The sequence below is a fragment of the Schistocerca cancellata genome, unplaced genomic scaffold (assembly GCF_023864275.1).
Source record: "Schistocerca cancellata isolate TAMUIC-IGC-003103 unplaced genomic scaffold, iqSchCanc2.1 HiC_scaffold_1144, whole genome shotgun sequence".
In the NCBI taxonomy this organism is placed as follows: domain Eukaryota; kingdom Metazoa; phylum Arthropoda; class Insecta; order Orthoptera; family Acrididae; genus Schistocerca; species Schistocerca cancellata.
The window spans coordinates 3,995,481-4,009,129 of NW_026047143.1; the positions used below are offsets into that span (position 1 = coordinate 3,995,481).

The following is a 13,649-nucleotide window of genomic DNA, read 5'->3' on the forward strand; positions in this document are numbered from 1 at the left end:
CGACTTGTCCCGACTTTGCTCGACTGCCGCTCGCTGCCGCTCGGGTCGTGGTCCATATGACAGCGCAAGCACGACAAACGTCTGCGGGACGAGACGAGACGAGACGAGACGAGACGACTAAGGAATAAATTCGTGGTTACAAATCAAATTTGGAACTCTACACTCCTACACAACAATAGGCGGTGACGTATTTCAGAAATCACCTGCCGATTCGTACTGTTTTGTCGTTTTCAAAGTCTTCTTGGCAAACTTGGTTAGCACATTCTCCCTCAAACTGAGTTAATTACTGCATTTTCGTACCAGTACAGTAGTTTAAAAGGCTTAAGGAAGCATCTTTGTCACAACAGAAAGGTAGTTTGAAAATTGGGCTGGCGACATAACAAAAAAAAAGAAAAGGAAGGGAGCCAACAGCACCCGGGTTTCCCAGGCGGTCACCCATCCAAGTACTAGCCGGGCCCGATGATGCTTAACTTCGGTGATCGGACGAGAACCGGTGTATTCATTATGGTATGGCCGTTGGCGCTCATCTAATGTAGGAGCACGGCAGAATTCGCGTTCGGCTTTTCTCCCAACACACAAAATGTTAGTTTTCGGCCGCATTTGACGAAAGCGCTTCCTTCCGCAACCGCCAGTTCCTCGAGGACGGCGCGGGGAGGCGCGCCCGGTGTCCCAGCAGAGCGACGGCCGAATTGGCGGGCGCACCGCCGCGTGTGTGAGACGCACTGCTGCTCGTTGCACCCCCTGTCATTCGCTGGGCGCGTGCAGCCTTCGACACTAGCGGAGGACGCATCTTGTCCCTGGTGTTCAGCGGAGGGCCTGTGCGGGGTGTGGCAGTATCGTGCTGGAGGGCGCCACTGGTAGCGATGTGGGCTTCCTCGCTTCGCCTCGCCTCACACCAGGTGTCTGCGTAGTTTGCAGTGCATTCGCACCATTCCTAACCCTGTCCCTGTCCCCGTCCCGACTTGTCCCGACTTTGCTCGACTGCCGCTCGCTGCCGCTCGGGTCGTGGTCCATATGACAGCGCAAGCACGACAAACGTCTGCGGGACGAGACGAGACGAGACGAGACGAGACGACTAAGGAATAAATTCGTGGTTACAAATCAAATTTGGAACTCTACACTCCTACACAACAATAGGCGGTGACGTATTTCAGAAATCACCTGCCGATTCGTACTGTTTTGTCGTTTTCAAAGTCTTCTTGGCAAACTTGGTTGGCACATTCTCCCTCAAACTGAGTTAATTACTGCATTTTCGTACCATTACAGTAGTTTAAAAGGCTTAAGGAAGCATCTTTCTCACAACAGAAAGGTAGTTTGAAAATTGGGCTGGCGACATAAAAAAAAAAAAGGAAGGGAGCCAACAGCACCCGGGTTTCCCAGGCGGTCACCCATCCAAGTACTAGCCGGGCCCGATGATGCTTAACTTCGGTGATCGGACGAGAACCGGTGTATTCATCATGGTATGGCCGTTGGCGCTCATCTAATGTAGGAGCACGGCAGAATTCGCGTTCGGCTTTTCTCCCAACACACAAAATGTTAGTTTTCGGCCGCATTTGACGAAAGCGCTTCCTTCCGCAACCGCCAGTTCCTCGAGGACGGCGCGGGGAGGCGCGCCCGGTGTCCCAGCAGAGCGACGGCCGAATTGGCGGGCGCACCGCCGCGTGTGTGAGACGCACTGCTGCTCGTTGCACCCCCTGTCATTCGCTGGGCGCGTGCAGCCTTCGACACTAGCGGAGGACGCATCTTGTCCCTGGTGTTCAGCGGAGGGCCTGTGCGGGGTGTGGCAGTATCGTGCTGGAGGGCGCCACTGGTAGCGATGTGGGCTTCCTCGCTTCGCCTCGCCTCACACCAGGTGTCTGCGTAGTTTGCAGTGCATTCGCACCATTCCTATCCCTGTCCCTGTCCCCGTCCCGACTTGTCCCGACTCTGCTCGACTGCCGCTCGCTGCCGCTCGGGTCGTGGTCCATATGACAGCGCAAGCACGACAAACGTCTGCGGGACGAGACGAGACGAGACGAGACGAGACGACTAAGGAATAAATTCGTGGTTACAAATCAAATTTGGAACTCTACACTCCTACACAACAATAGGCGGTGACGTATTTCAGAAATCACCTGCCGATTCGTACTGTTTTGTCGTTTTCAAAGTCTTCTTGGCAAACTTGGTTGGCACATTCTCCCTCAAACTGAGTTAATTACTGCATTTTCGTACCATTACAGTAGTTTAAAAGGCTTAAGGAAGCATCTTTCTCACAACAGAAAGGTAGTTTGAAAATTGGGCTGGCGACATAAAAAAAAAAAAGGAAGGGAGCCAACAGCACCCGGGTTTCCCAGGCGGTCACCCATCCAAGTACTAGCCGGGCCCGATGATGCTTAACTTCGGTGATCGGACGAGAACCGGTGTATTCATCATGGTATGGCCGTTGGCGCTCATCTAATGTAGGAGCACGGCAGAATTCGCGTTCGGCTTTTCTCCCAACACACAAAATGTTAGTTTTCGGCCGCATTTGACGAAAGCGCTTCCTTCCGCAACCGCCAGTTCCTCGAGGACGGCGCGGGGAGGCGCGCCCGGTGTCCCAGCAGAGCGACGGCCGAATTGGCGGGCGCACCGCCGCGTGTGTGAGACGCACTGCTGCTCGTTGCACCCCCTGTCATTCGCTGGGCGCGTGCAGCCTTCGACACTAGCGGAGGACGCATCTTGTCCCTGGTGTTCAGCGGAGGGCCTGTGCGGGGTGTGGCAGTATCGTGCTGGAGGGCGCCACTGGTAGCGATGTGGGCTTCCTCGCTTCGCCTCGCCTCACACCAGGTGTCTGCGTAGTTTGCAGTGCATTCGCACCATTCCTATCCCTGTCCCTGTCCCCGTCCCGACTTGTCCCGACTTTGCTCGACTGCCGCTCGCTGCCGCTCGGGTCGTGGTCCATATGACAGCGCAAGCACGACAAACGTCTGCGGGACGAGACGAGACGAGACGAGACGAGACGACTAAGGAATAAATTCGTGGTTACAAATCAAATTTGGAACTCTACACTCCTACACAACAATAGGCGGTGACGTATTTCAGAAATCACCTGCCGATTCGTACTGTTTTGTCGTTTTCAAAGTCTTCTTGGCAAACTTGGTTAGCACATTCTCCCTCAAACTGAGTTAATTACTGCATTTTCGTACCATTACAGTAGTTTAAAAGGCTTAAGGAAGCATCTTTGTCACAACAGAAAGGTAGTTTGAAAATTGGGCTGGCGACATAACAAAAAAAAAGAAAAGGAAGGGAGCCAACAGCACCCGGGTTTCCCAGGCGGTCACCCATCCAAGTACTAGCCGGGCCCGATGATGCTTAACTTCGGTGATCGGACGAGAACCGGTGTATTCATTATGGTATGGCCGTTGGCGCTCATCTAATGTAGGAGCACGGCAGAATTCGCGTTCGGCTTTTCTCCCAACACACAAAATGTTAGTTTTCGGCCGCATTTGACGAAAGCGCTTCCTTCTGCAACCGCCAGTTCCTCGAGGACGGCGCGGGGAGGCGCGCCCGGTGTCCCAGCAGAGCGACGGCCGAATTGGCGGGCGCACCGCCGCGTGTGTGAGACGCACTGCTGCTCGTTGCACCCCCTGTCATTCGCTGGGCGCGTGCAGCCTTCGACACTAGCGGAGGACGCATCTTGTCCCTGGTGTTCAGCGGAGGGCCTGTGCGGGGTGTGGCAGTATCGTGCTGGAGGGCGCCACTGGTAGCGATGTGGGCTTCCTCGCTTCGCCTCGCCTCACACCAGGTGTCTGCGTAGTTTGCAGTGCATTCGCACCATTCCTAACCCTGTCCCTGTCCCCGTCCCGACTTGTCCCGACTTTGCTCGACTGCCGCTCGCTGCCGCTCGGGTCGTGGTCCATATGACAGCGCAAGCACGACAAACGTCTGCGGGACGAGACGAGACGAGACGAGACGAGACGACTAAGGAATAAATTCGTGGTTACAAATCAAATTTGGAACTCAACACACCTACACAACAATAGGCGGTGACGTATTTCAGAAATCACCTGCCGATTCGTACTGTTTTGTCGTTTTCAAAGTCTTCTTGGCAAACTTGGTTAGCACATTCTCCCTCAAACTGAGTTAATTACTGCATTTTCGTACCATTACAGTAGTTTAAAAGGCTTAAGGAAGCATCTTTCTCACAACAGAAAGGTAGTTTGAAAATTGGGCTGGCGACATAAAAAAAAAAAAAGGAAGGGAGCCAACAGCACCCGGGTTTCCCAGGCGGTCACCCATCCAAGTACTAGCCGGGCCTGATGATGCTTAACTTCGGTGATCGGACGAGAACCGGTGTATTCATCATGGTATGGCCGTTGGCGCTCATCTAATGTAGGAGCACGGCAGAATTCGCGTTCGGCTTTTCTCCCAACACACAAAATGTTAGTTTTCGGCCGCATTTGACGAAAGCGCTTCCTTCCGCAACCGCCAGTTCCTCGAGGACGGCGCGGGGAGGCGCGCCCGGCGTCCCAGCAGAGCGACGGCCGAATTGGCGGGCGCACCGCCGCGTGTGTGAGACGCACTGCTGCTCGTTGCACCCCCTGTCATTTGCTGGGCGCGTGCAGCCTTCGACACTAGCGGAGGACGCATCTTGTCCCTGGTGTTCAGCGGAGGGCCTGTGCGGGGTGTGGCATTATCGTGCTGGAGGGCGCCACTGGTAGCGATGTGGGCTTCCTCGCTTCGCCTCGCCTCACACCAGGTGTCTGCGTAGTTTGCAGTGCATTCGCACCATTCCTATCCCTGTCCCTGTCCCCGTCCCGACTTGTCCCGACTTTGCTCGACTGCCGCTCGCTGCCGCTCGGGTCGTGGTCCATATGACAGCGCAAGCACGACAAACGTCTGCGGGACGAGACGAGACGAGACGAGACGAGACGACTAAGGAATAAATTCGTGGTTACAAATCAAATTTGGAACTCTACACTCCTACACAACAATAGGCGGTGACGTATTTCAGAAATCACCTGCCGATTCGTACTGTTTTGTCGTTTTCAAAGTCTTCTTGGCAAACTTGGTTAGCACATTCTCCCTCAAACTGAGTTAATTACTGCATTTTCGTACCAGTACAGTAGTTTAAAAGGCTTAAGGAAGCATCTTTGTCACAACAGAAAGGTAGTTTGAAAATTGGGCTGGCGACATAAAAAAAAAAAAAGGAAGGGAGCCAACAGCACCCGGGTTTCCCAGGCGGTCACCCATCCAAGTACTAGCCGGGCCCGATGATGCTTAACTTCGGTGATCGGACGAGAACCGGTGTATTCATCATGGTATGGCCGTTGGCGCTCATCTAATGTAGGAGCACGGCAGAATTCGCGTTCGGCTTTTCTCCCAACACACAAAATGTTAGTTTTCGGCCGCATTTGACGAAAGCGCTTCCTTCCGCAACCGCCAGTTCCTCGAGGACGGCGCGGGGAGGCGCGCCCGGTGTCCCAGCAGAGCGACGGCCGAATTGGCGGGCGCACCGCCGCGTGTGTGAGACGCACTGCTGCTCGTTGCACCCCCTGTCATTCGCTGGGCGCGTGCAGCCTTCGACACTAGCGGAGGACGCATCTTGTCCCTGGTGTTCAGCGGAGGGCCTGTGCGGGGTGTGGCAGTATCGTGCTGGAGGGCGCCACTGGTAGCGATGTGGGCTTCCTCGCTTCGCCTCGCCTCACACCAGGTGTCTGCGTAGTTTGCAGTGCATTCGCACCATTCCTAACCCTGTCCCTGTCCCCGTCCCGACTTGTCCCGACTTTGCTCGACTGCCGCTCGCTGCCGCTCGGGTCGTGGTCCATATGACAGCGCAAGCACGACAAACGTCTGCGGGACGAGACGAGACGAGACGAGACGAGACGACTAAGGAATAAATTCGTGGTTACAAATCAAATTTGGAACTCTACACTCCTACACAACAATAGGCGGTGACGTATTTCAGAAATCACCTGCCGATTCGTACTGTTTTGTCGTTTTCAAAGTCTTCTTGGCAAACTTGGTTAGCACATTCTCCCTCAAACTGAGTTAACTACTGCATTTTCGTACCAGTACAGTAGTTTAAAAGGCTTAAGGAAGCATCTTTGTCACAACAGAAAGGTAGTTTGAAAATTGGGCTGGCGACATAACAAAAAAAAAGAAAAGGAAGGGAGCCAACAGCACCCGGGTTTCCCAGGCGGTCACCCATCCAAGTACTAGCCGGGCCCGATGATGCTTAACTTCGGTGATCGGACGAGAACCGGTGTATTCATTATGGTATGGCCGTTGGCGCTCATCTAATGTAGGAGCACGGCAGAATTCGCGTTCGGCTTTTCTCCCAACACACAAAATGTTAGTTTTCGGCCGCATTTGACGAAAGCGCTTCCTTCCGCAACCGCCAGTTCCTCGAGGACGGCGCGGGGAGGCGCGCCCGGTGTCCCAGCAGAGCGACGGCCGAATTGGCGGGCGCACCGCCGCGTGTGTGAGACGCACTGCTGCTCGTTGCACCCCCTGTCATTCGCTGGGCGCGTGCAGCCTTCGACACTAGCGGAGGACGCATCTTGTCCCTGGTGTTCAGCGGAGGGCCTGTGCGGGGTGTGGCAGTATCGTGCTGGAGGGCGCCACTGGTAGCGATGTGGGCTTCCTCGCTTCGCCTCGCCTCACACCAGGTGTCTGCGTAGTTTGCAGTGCATTCGCACCATTCCTATCCCTGTCCCTGTCCCCGTCCCGACTTGTCCCGACTTTGCTCGACTGCCGCTCGCTGCCGCTCGGGTCGTGGTCCATATGACAGCGCAAGCACGACAAACGTCTGCGGGACGAGACGAGACGAGACGAGACGAGACGACTAAGGAATAAATTCGTGGTTACAAATCAAATTTGGAACTCTACACTCCTACACAACAATAGGCGGTGACGTATTTCAGAAATCACCTGCCGATTCGTACTGTTTTGTCGTTTTCAAAGTCTTCTTGGCAAACTTGGTTAGCACATTCTCCCTCAAACTGAGTTAATTACTGCATTTTCGTACCATTACAGTAGTTTAAAAGGCTTAAGGAAGCATCTTTGTCACAACAGAAAGGTAGTTTGAAAATTGGGCTGGCGACATAACAAAAAAAAAGAAAAGGAAGGGAGCCAACAGCACCCGGGTTTCCCAGGCGGTCACCCATCCAAGTACTAGCCGGGCCCGATGATGCTTAACTTCGGTGATCGGACGAGAACCGGTGTATTCATCATGGTATGGCCGTTGGCGCTCATCTAATGTAGGAGCACGGCAGAATTCGCGTTCGGCTTTTCTCCCAACACACAAAATGTTAGTTTTCGGCCGCATTTGACGAAAGCGCTTCCTTCCGCAACCGCCAGTTCCTCGAGGACGGCGCGGGGAGGCGCGCCCGGTGTCCCAGCAGAGCGACGGCCGAATTGGCGGGCGCACCGCCGCGTGTGTGAGACGCACTGCTGCTCGTTGCACCCCCTGTCATTCGCTGGGCGCGTGCAGCCTTCGACACTAGCGGAGGACGCATCTTGTCCCTGGTGTTCAGCGGAGGGCCTGTGCGGGGTGTGGCAGTATCGTGCTGGAGGGCGCCACTGGTAGCGATGTGGGCTTCCTCGCTTCGCCTCGCCTCACACCAGGTGTCTGCGTAGTTTGCAGTGCATTCGCACCATTCCTAACCCTGTCCCTGTCCCCGTCCCGACTTGTCCCGACTTTGCTCGACTGCCGCTCGCTGCCGCTCGGGTCGTGGTCCATATGACAGCGCAAGCACGACAAACGTCTGCGGGACGAGACGAGACGAGACGAGACGAGACGACTAAGGAATAAATTCGTGGTTACAAATCAAATTTGGAACTCTACACTCCTACACAACAATAGGCGGTGACGTATTTCAGAAATCACCTGCCGATTCGTACTGTTTTGTCGTTTTCAAAGTCTTCTTGGCAAACTTGGTTAGCACATTCTCCCTCAAACTGAGTTAACTACTGCATTTTCGTACCAGTACAGTAGTTTAAAAGGCTTAAGGAAGCATCTTTGTCACAACAGAAAGGTAGTTTGAAAATTGGGCTGGCGACATAACAAAAAAAAAGAAAAGGAAGGGAGCCAACAGCACCCGGGTTTCCCAGGCGGTCACCCATCCAAGTACTAGCCGGGCCCGATGATGCTTAACTTCGGTGATCGGACGAGAACCGGTGTATTCATTATGGTATGGCCGTTGGCGCTCATCTAATGTAGGAGCACGGCAGAATTCGCGTTCGGCTTTTCTCCCAACACACAAAATGTTAGTTTTCGGCCGCATTTGACGAAAGCGCTTCCTTCCGCAACCGCCAGTTCCTCGAGGACGGCGCGGGGAGGCGCGCCCGGTGTCCCAGCAGAGCGACGGCCGAATTGGCGGGCGCACCGCCGCGTGTGTGAGACGCACTGCTGCTCGTTGCACCCCCTGTCATTCGCTGGGCGCGTGCAGCCTTCGACACTAGCGGAGGACGCATCTTGTCCCTGGTGTTCAGCGGAGGGCCTGTGCGGGGTGTGGCAGTATCGTGCTGGAGGGCGCCACTGGTAGCGATGTGGGCTTCCTCGCTTCGCCTCGCCTCACTCCAGGTGTCTGCGTAGTTTGCAGTGCATTCGCACCATTCCTATCCCTGTCCCTGTCCCCGTCCCGACTTGTCCCGACTTTGCTCGACTGCCGCTCGCTGCCGCTCGGGTCGTGGTCCATATGACAGCGCAAGCACGACAAACGTCTGCGGGACGAGACGAGACGAGACGAGACGAGACGAGACGACTAAGGAATAAATTCGTGGTTACAAATCAAATTTGGAACTCTACACTCCTACACAACAATAGGCGGTGACGTATTTCAGAAATCACCTGCCGATTCGTACTGTTTTGTCGTTTTCAAAGTCTTCTTGGCAAACTTGGTTAGCACATTCTCCCTCAAACTGAGTTAATTACTGCATTTTCGTACCATTACAGTAGTTTAAAAGGCTTAAGGAAGCATCTTTGTCACAACAGAAAGGTAGTTTGAAAATTGGGCTGGCGACATAACAAAAAAAAAGAAAAGGAAGGGAGCCAACAGCACCCGGGTTTCCCAGGCGGTCACCCATCCAAGTACTAGCCGGGCCCGATGATGCTTAACTTCGGTGATCGGACGAGAACCGGTGTATTCATTATGGTATGGCCGTTGGCGCTCATCTAATGTAGGAGCACGGCAGAATTCGCGTTCGGCTTTTCTCCCAACACACAAAATGTTAGTTTTCGGCCGCATTTGACGAAAGCGCTTCCTTCCGCAACCGCCAGTTCCTCGAGGACGGCGCGGGGAGGCGCGCCCGGTGTCCCAGCAGAGCGACGGCCGAATTGGCGGGCGCACCGCCGCGTGTGTGAGACGCACTGCTGCTCGTTGCACCCCCTGTCATTCGCTGGGCGCGTGCAGCCTTCGACACTAGCGGAGGACGCATCTTGTCCCTGGTGTTCAGCGGAGGGCCTGTGCGGGGTGTGGCAGTATCGTGCTGGAGGGCGCCACTGGTAGCGATGTGGGCTTCCTCGCTTCGCCTCGCCTCACACCAGGTGTCTGCGTAGTTTGCAGTGCATTCGCACCATTCCTAACCCTGTCCTTGTCCCCGTCCCGACTTGTCCCGACTTTGCTCGACTGCCGCTCGCTGCCGCTCGGGTCGTGGTCCATATGACAGCGCAAGCACGACAAACGTCTGCGGGACGAGACGAGACGAGACGAGACGAGACGACTAAGGAATAAATTCGTGGTTACAAATCAAATTTGGAACTCTACACTCCTACACAACAATAGGCGGTGACGTATTTCAGAAATCACCTGCCGATTCGTACTGTTTTGTCGTTTTCAAAGTCTTCTTGGCAAACTTGGTTAGCACATTCTCCCTCAAACTGAGTTAATTACTGCATTTTCGTACCATTACAGTAGTTTAAAAGGCTTAAGGAAGCATCTTTGTCACAACAGAAAGGTAGTTTGAAAATTGGGCTGGCGACATAAAAAAAAAAAAAGGAAGGGAGCCAACAGCACCCGGGTTTCCCAGGCGGTCACCCATCCAAGTACTAGCCGGGCCCGATGATGCTTAACTTCGGTGATCGGACGAGAACCGGTGTATTCATCATGGTATGGCCGTTGGCGCTCATCTAATGTAGGAGCACGGCAGAATTCGCGTTCGGCTTTTCTCCCAACACACAAAATGTTAGTTTTCGGCCGCATTTGACGAAAGCGCTTCCTTCCGCAACCGCCAGTTCCTCGAGGACGGCGCGGGGAGGCGCGCCCGGTGTCCCAGCAGAGCGACGGCCGAATTGGCGGGCGCACCGCCGCGTGTGTGAGACGCACTGCTGCTCGTTGCACCCCCTGTCATTCGCTGGGCGCGTGCAGCCTTCGACACTAGCGGAGGACGCATCTTGTCCCTGGTGTTCAGCGGAGGGCCTGTGCGGGGTGTGGCAGTATCGTGCTGGAGGGCGCCACTGGTAGCGATGTGGGCTTCCTCGCTTCGCCTCGCCTCACACCAGGTGTCTGCGTAGTTTGCAGTGCATTCGCACCATTCCTAACCCTGTCCCTGTCCCCGTCCCGACTTGTCCCGACTTTGCTCGACTGCCGCTCGCTGCCGCTCGGGTCGTGGTCCATATGACAGCGCAAGCACGACAAACGTCTGCGGGACGAGACGAGACGAGACGAGACGAGACGACTAAGGAATAAATTCGTGGTTACAAATCAAATTTGGAACTCTACACTCCTACACAACAATAGGCGGTGACGTATTTCAGAAATCACCTGCCGATTCGTACTGTTTTGTCGTTTTCAAAGTCTTCTTGGCAAACTTGGTTAGCACATTCTCCCTCAAACTGAGTTAACTACTGCATTTTCGTACCAGTACAGTAGTTTAAAAGGCTTAAGGAAGCATCTTTGTCACAACAGAAAGGTAGTTTGAAAATTGGGCTGGCGACATAACAAAAAAAAAGAAAAGGAAGGGAGCCAACAGCACCCGGGTTTCCCAGGCGGTCACCCATCCAAGTACTAGCCGGGCCCGATGATGCTTAACTTCGGTGATCGGACGAGAACCGGTGTATTCATTATGGTATGGCCGTTGGCGCTCATCTAATGTAGGAGCACGGCAGAATTCGCGTTCGGCTTTTCTCCCAACACACAAAATGTTAGTTTTCGGCCGCATTTGACGAAAGCGCTTCCTTCCGCAACCGCCAGTTCCTCGAGGACGGCGCGGGGAGGCGCGCCCGGTGTCCCAGCAGAGCGACGGCCGAATTGGCGGGCGCACCGCCGCGTGTGTGAGACGCACTGCTGCTCGTTGCACCCCCTGTCATTCGCTGGGCGCGTGCAGCCTTCGACACTAGCGGAGGACGCATCTTGTCCCTGGTGTTCAGCGGAGGGCCTGTGCGGGGTGTGGCAGTATCGTGCTGGAGGGCGCCACTGGTAGCGATGTGGGCTTCCTCGCTTCGCCTCGCCTCACACCAGGTGTCTGCGTAGTTTGCAGTGCATTCGCACCATTCCTATCCCTGTCCCTGTCCCCGTCCCGACTTGTCCCGACTTTGCTCGACTGCCGCTCGCTGCCGCTCGGGTCGTGGTCCATATGACAGCGCAAGCACGACAAACGTCTGCGGGACGAGACGAGACGAGACGAGACGAGACGACTAAGGAATAAATTCGTGGTTACAAATCAAATTTGGAACTCTACACTCCTACACAACAATAGGCGGTGACGTATTTCAGAAATCACCTGCCGATTCGTACTGTTTTGTCGTTTTCAAAGTCTTCTTGGCAAACTTGGTTAGCACATTCTCCCTCAAACTGAGTTAATTACTGCATTTTCGTACCATTACAGTAGTTTAAAAGGCTTAAGGAAGCATCTTTGTCACAACAGAAAGGTAGTTTGAAAATTGGGCTGGCGACATAACAAAAAAAAAGAAAAGGAAGGGAGCCAACAGCACCCGGGTTTCCCAGGCGGTCACCCATCCAAGTACTAGCCGGGCCCGATGATGCTTAACTTCGGTGATCGGACGAGAACCGGTGTATTCATTATGGTATGGCCGTTGGCGCTCATCTAATGTAGGAGCACGGCAGAATTCGCGTTCGGCTTTTCTCCCAACACACAAAATGTTAGTTTTCGGCCGCATTTGACGAAAGCGCTTCCTTCCGCAACCGCCAGTTCCTCGAGGACGGCGCGGGGAGGCGCGCCCGGTGTCCCAGCAGAGCGACGGCCGAATTGGCGGGCGCACCGCCGCGTGTGTGAGACGCACTGCTGCTCGTTGCACCCCCTGTCATTCGCTGGGCGCGTGCAGCCTTCGACACTAGCGGAGGACGCATCTTGTCCCTGGTGTTCAGCGGAGGGCCTGTGCGGGGTGTGGCAGTATCGTGCTGGAGGGCGCCACTGGTAGCGATGTGGGCTTCCTCGCTTCGCCTCGCCTCACACCAGGTGTCTGCGTAGTTTGCAGTGCATTCGCACCATTCCTATCCCTGTCCCTGTCCCCGTCCCGACTTGTCCCGACTTTGCTCGACTGCCGCTCGCTGCCGCTCGGGTCGTGGTCCATATGACAGCGCAAGCACGACAAACGTCTGCGGGACGAGACGAGACGAGACGAGACGAGACGACTAAGGAATAAATTCGTGGTTACAAATCAAATTTGGAACTCTACACTCCTACACAACAATAGGCGGTGACGTATTTCAGAAATCACCTGCCGATTCGTACTGTTTTGTCGTTTTCAAAGTCTTCTTGGCAAACTTGGTTAGCACATTCTCCCTCAAACTGAGTTAATTACTGCATTTTCGTACCATTACAGTAGTTTAAAAGGCTTAAGGAAGCATCTTTGTCACAACAGAAAGGTAGTTTGAAAATTGGGCTGGCGACATAACAAAAAAAAAGAAAAGGAAGGGAGCCAACAGCACCCGGGTTTCCCAGGCGGTCACCCATCCAAGTACTAGCCGGGCCCGATGATGCTTAACTTCGGTGATCGGACGAGAACCGGTGTATTCATTATGGTATGGCCGTTGGCGCTCATCTAATGTAGGAGCACGGCAGAATTCGCGTTCGGCTTTTCTCCCAACACACAAAATGTTAGTTTTCGGCCGCATTTGACGAAAGCGCTTCCTTCCGCAACCGCCAGTTCCTCGAGGACGGCGCGGGGAGGCGCGCCCGGTGTCCCAGCAGAGCGACGGCCGAATTGGCGGGCGCACCGCCGCGTGTGTGAGACGCACTGCTGCTCGTTGCACCCCCTGTCATTCGCTGGGCGCGTGCAGCCTTCGACACTAGCGGAGGACGCATCTTGTCCCTGGTGTTCAGCGGAGGGCCTGTGCGGGGTGTGGCAGTATCGTGCTGGAGGGCGCCACTGGTAGCGATGTGGGCTTCCTCGCTTCGCCTCGCCTCACACCAGGTGTCTGCGTAGTTTGCAGTGCATTCGCACCATTCCTAACCCTGTCCTTGTCCCCGTCCCGACTTGTCCCGACTTTGCTCGACTGCCGCTCGCTGCCGCTCGGGTCGTGGTCCATATGACAGCGCAAGCACGGCAAACGTCTGCGGGACGAGACGAGACGAGACGAGACGAGACGACTAAGGAATAAATTCGTGGTTACAAATCAAATTTGGAACTCTACACTCCTACACAACAATAGGCGGTGACGTATTTCAGAAATCACCTGCCGATTCGTACTGTTTTGTCGTTTTCAAAGTCTTCTTGGCAAACTTGG

At 54.6% G+C, this 13,649-nt stretch overlaps 14 non-coding genes across 14 annotated transcripts; all 14 read right to left on the reverse strand.

Annotated features, from left to right (window-relative positions):
* Nucleotides 1-402: 402 nt before the first annotated feature.
* Nucleotides 403-521, reverse strand: LOC126159573 (5S ribosomal RNA). The gene has a single exon (XR_007534428.1). It is a non-coding gene; the product is annotated as a 5S ribosomal RNA (ribosomal RNA).
* An 834-nt stretch (nucleotides 522-1,355) lies between these two features.
* Nucleotides 1,356-1,474, reverse strand: LOC126159613 (5S ribosomal RNA). Its single transcript, XR_007534465.1, has one exon. It is a non-coding gene; the product is annotated as a 5S ribosomal RNA (ribosomal RNA).
* Nucleotides 1,475-2,308: 834 nt separating this feature from the next.
* LOC126159624 (5S ribosomal RNA) lies at nucleotides 2,309-2,427 on the reverse strand. The gene has a single exon (XR_007534476.1). It is a non-coding gene; the product is annotated as a 5S ribosomal RNA (ribosomal RNA).
* Nucleotides 2,428-3,266: 839 nt separating this feature from the next.
* Nucleotides 3,267-3,385, reverse strand: LOC126159574 (5S ribosomal RNA). The gene has a single exon (XR_007534429.1). It is a non-coding gene; the product is annotated as a 5S ribosomal RNA (ribosomal RNA).
* Nucleotides 3,386-4,220: 835 nt separating this feature from the next.
* LOC126159714 (5S ribosomal RNA) lies at nucleotides 4,221-4,339 on the reverse strand. Its single transcript, XR_007534560.1, has one exon. It is a non-coding gene; the product is annotated as a 5S ribosomal RNA (ribosomal RNA).
* Nucleotides 4,340-5,174: 835 nt separating this feature from the next.
* LOC126159636 (5S ribosomal RNA) lies at nucleotides 5,175-5,293 on the reverse strand. Its single transcript, XR_007534487.1, has one exon. It is a non-coding gene; the product is annotated as a 5S ribosomal RNA (ribosomal RNA).
* Nucleotides 5,294-6,132: 839 nt separating this feature from the next.
* On the reverse strand, nucleotides 6,133-6,251 carry LOC126159575 (5S ribosomal RNA). The gene has a single exon (XR_007534430.1). It is a non-coding gene; the product is annotated as a 5S ribosomal RNA (ribosomal RNA).
* Nucleotides 6,252-7,090: 839 nt separating this feature from the next.
* LOC126159648 (5S ribosomal RNA) lies at nucleotides 7,091-7,209 on the reverse strand. Its single transcript, XR_007534498.1, has one exon. It is a non-coding gene; the product is annotated as a 5S ribosomal RNA (ribosomal RNA).
* Nucleotides 7,210-8,048: 839 nt separating this feature from the next.
* Nucleotides 8,049-8,167, reverse strand: LOC126159576 (5S ribosomal RNA). The gene has a single exon (XR_007534431.1). It is a non-coding gene; the product is annotated as a 5S ribosomal RNA (ribosomal RNA).
* An 844-nt stretch (nucleotides 8,168-9,011) lies between these two features.
* LOC126159579 (5S ribosomal RNA) lies at nucleotides 9,012-9,130 on the reverse strand. The gene has a single exon (XR_007534433.1). It is a non-coding gene; the product is annotated as a 5S ribosomal RNA (ribosomal RNA).
* Nucleotides 9,131-9,965: 835 nt separating this feature from the next.
* On the reverse strand, nucleotides 9,966-10,084 carry LOC126159660 (5S ribosomal RNA). The gene has a single exon (XR_007534509.1). It is a non-coding gene; the product is annotated as a 5S ribosomal RNA (ribosomal RNA).
* Nucleotides 10,085-10,923: 839 nt separating this feature from the next.
* LOC126159580 (5S ribosomal RNA) lies at nucleotides 10,924-11,042 on the reverse strand. Its single transcript, XR_007534434.1, has one exon. It is a non-coding gene; the product is annotated as a 5S ribosomal RNA (ribosomal RNA).
* Nucleotides 11,043-11,881: 839 nt separating this feature from the next.
* LOC126159581 (5S ribosomal RNA) lies at nucleotides 11,882-12,000 on the reverse strand. Its single transcript, XR_007534435.1, has one exon. It is a non-coding gene; the product is annotated as a 5S ribosomal RNA (ribosomal RNA).
* Nucleotides 12,001-12,839: 839 nt separating this feature from the next.
* LOC126159582 (5S ribosomal RNA) lies at nucleotides 12,840-12,958 on the reverse strand. The gene has a single exon (XR_007534436.1). It is a non-coding gene; the product is annotated as a 5S ribosomal RNA (ribosomal RNA).
* Nucleotides 12,959-13,649: the final 691 nt, after the last annotated feature.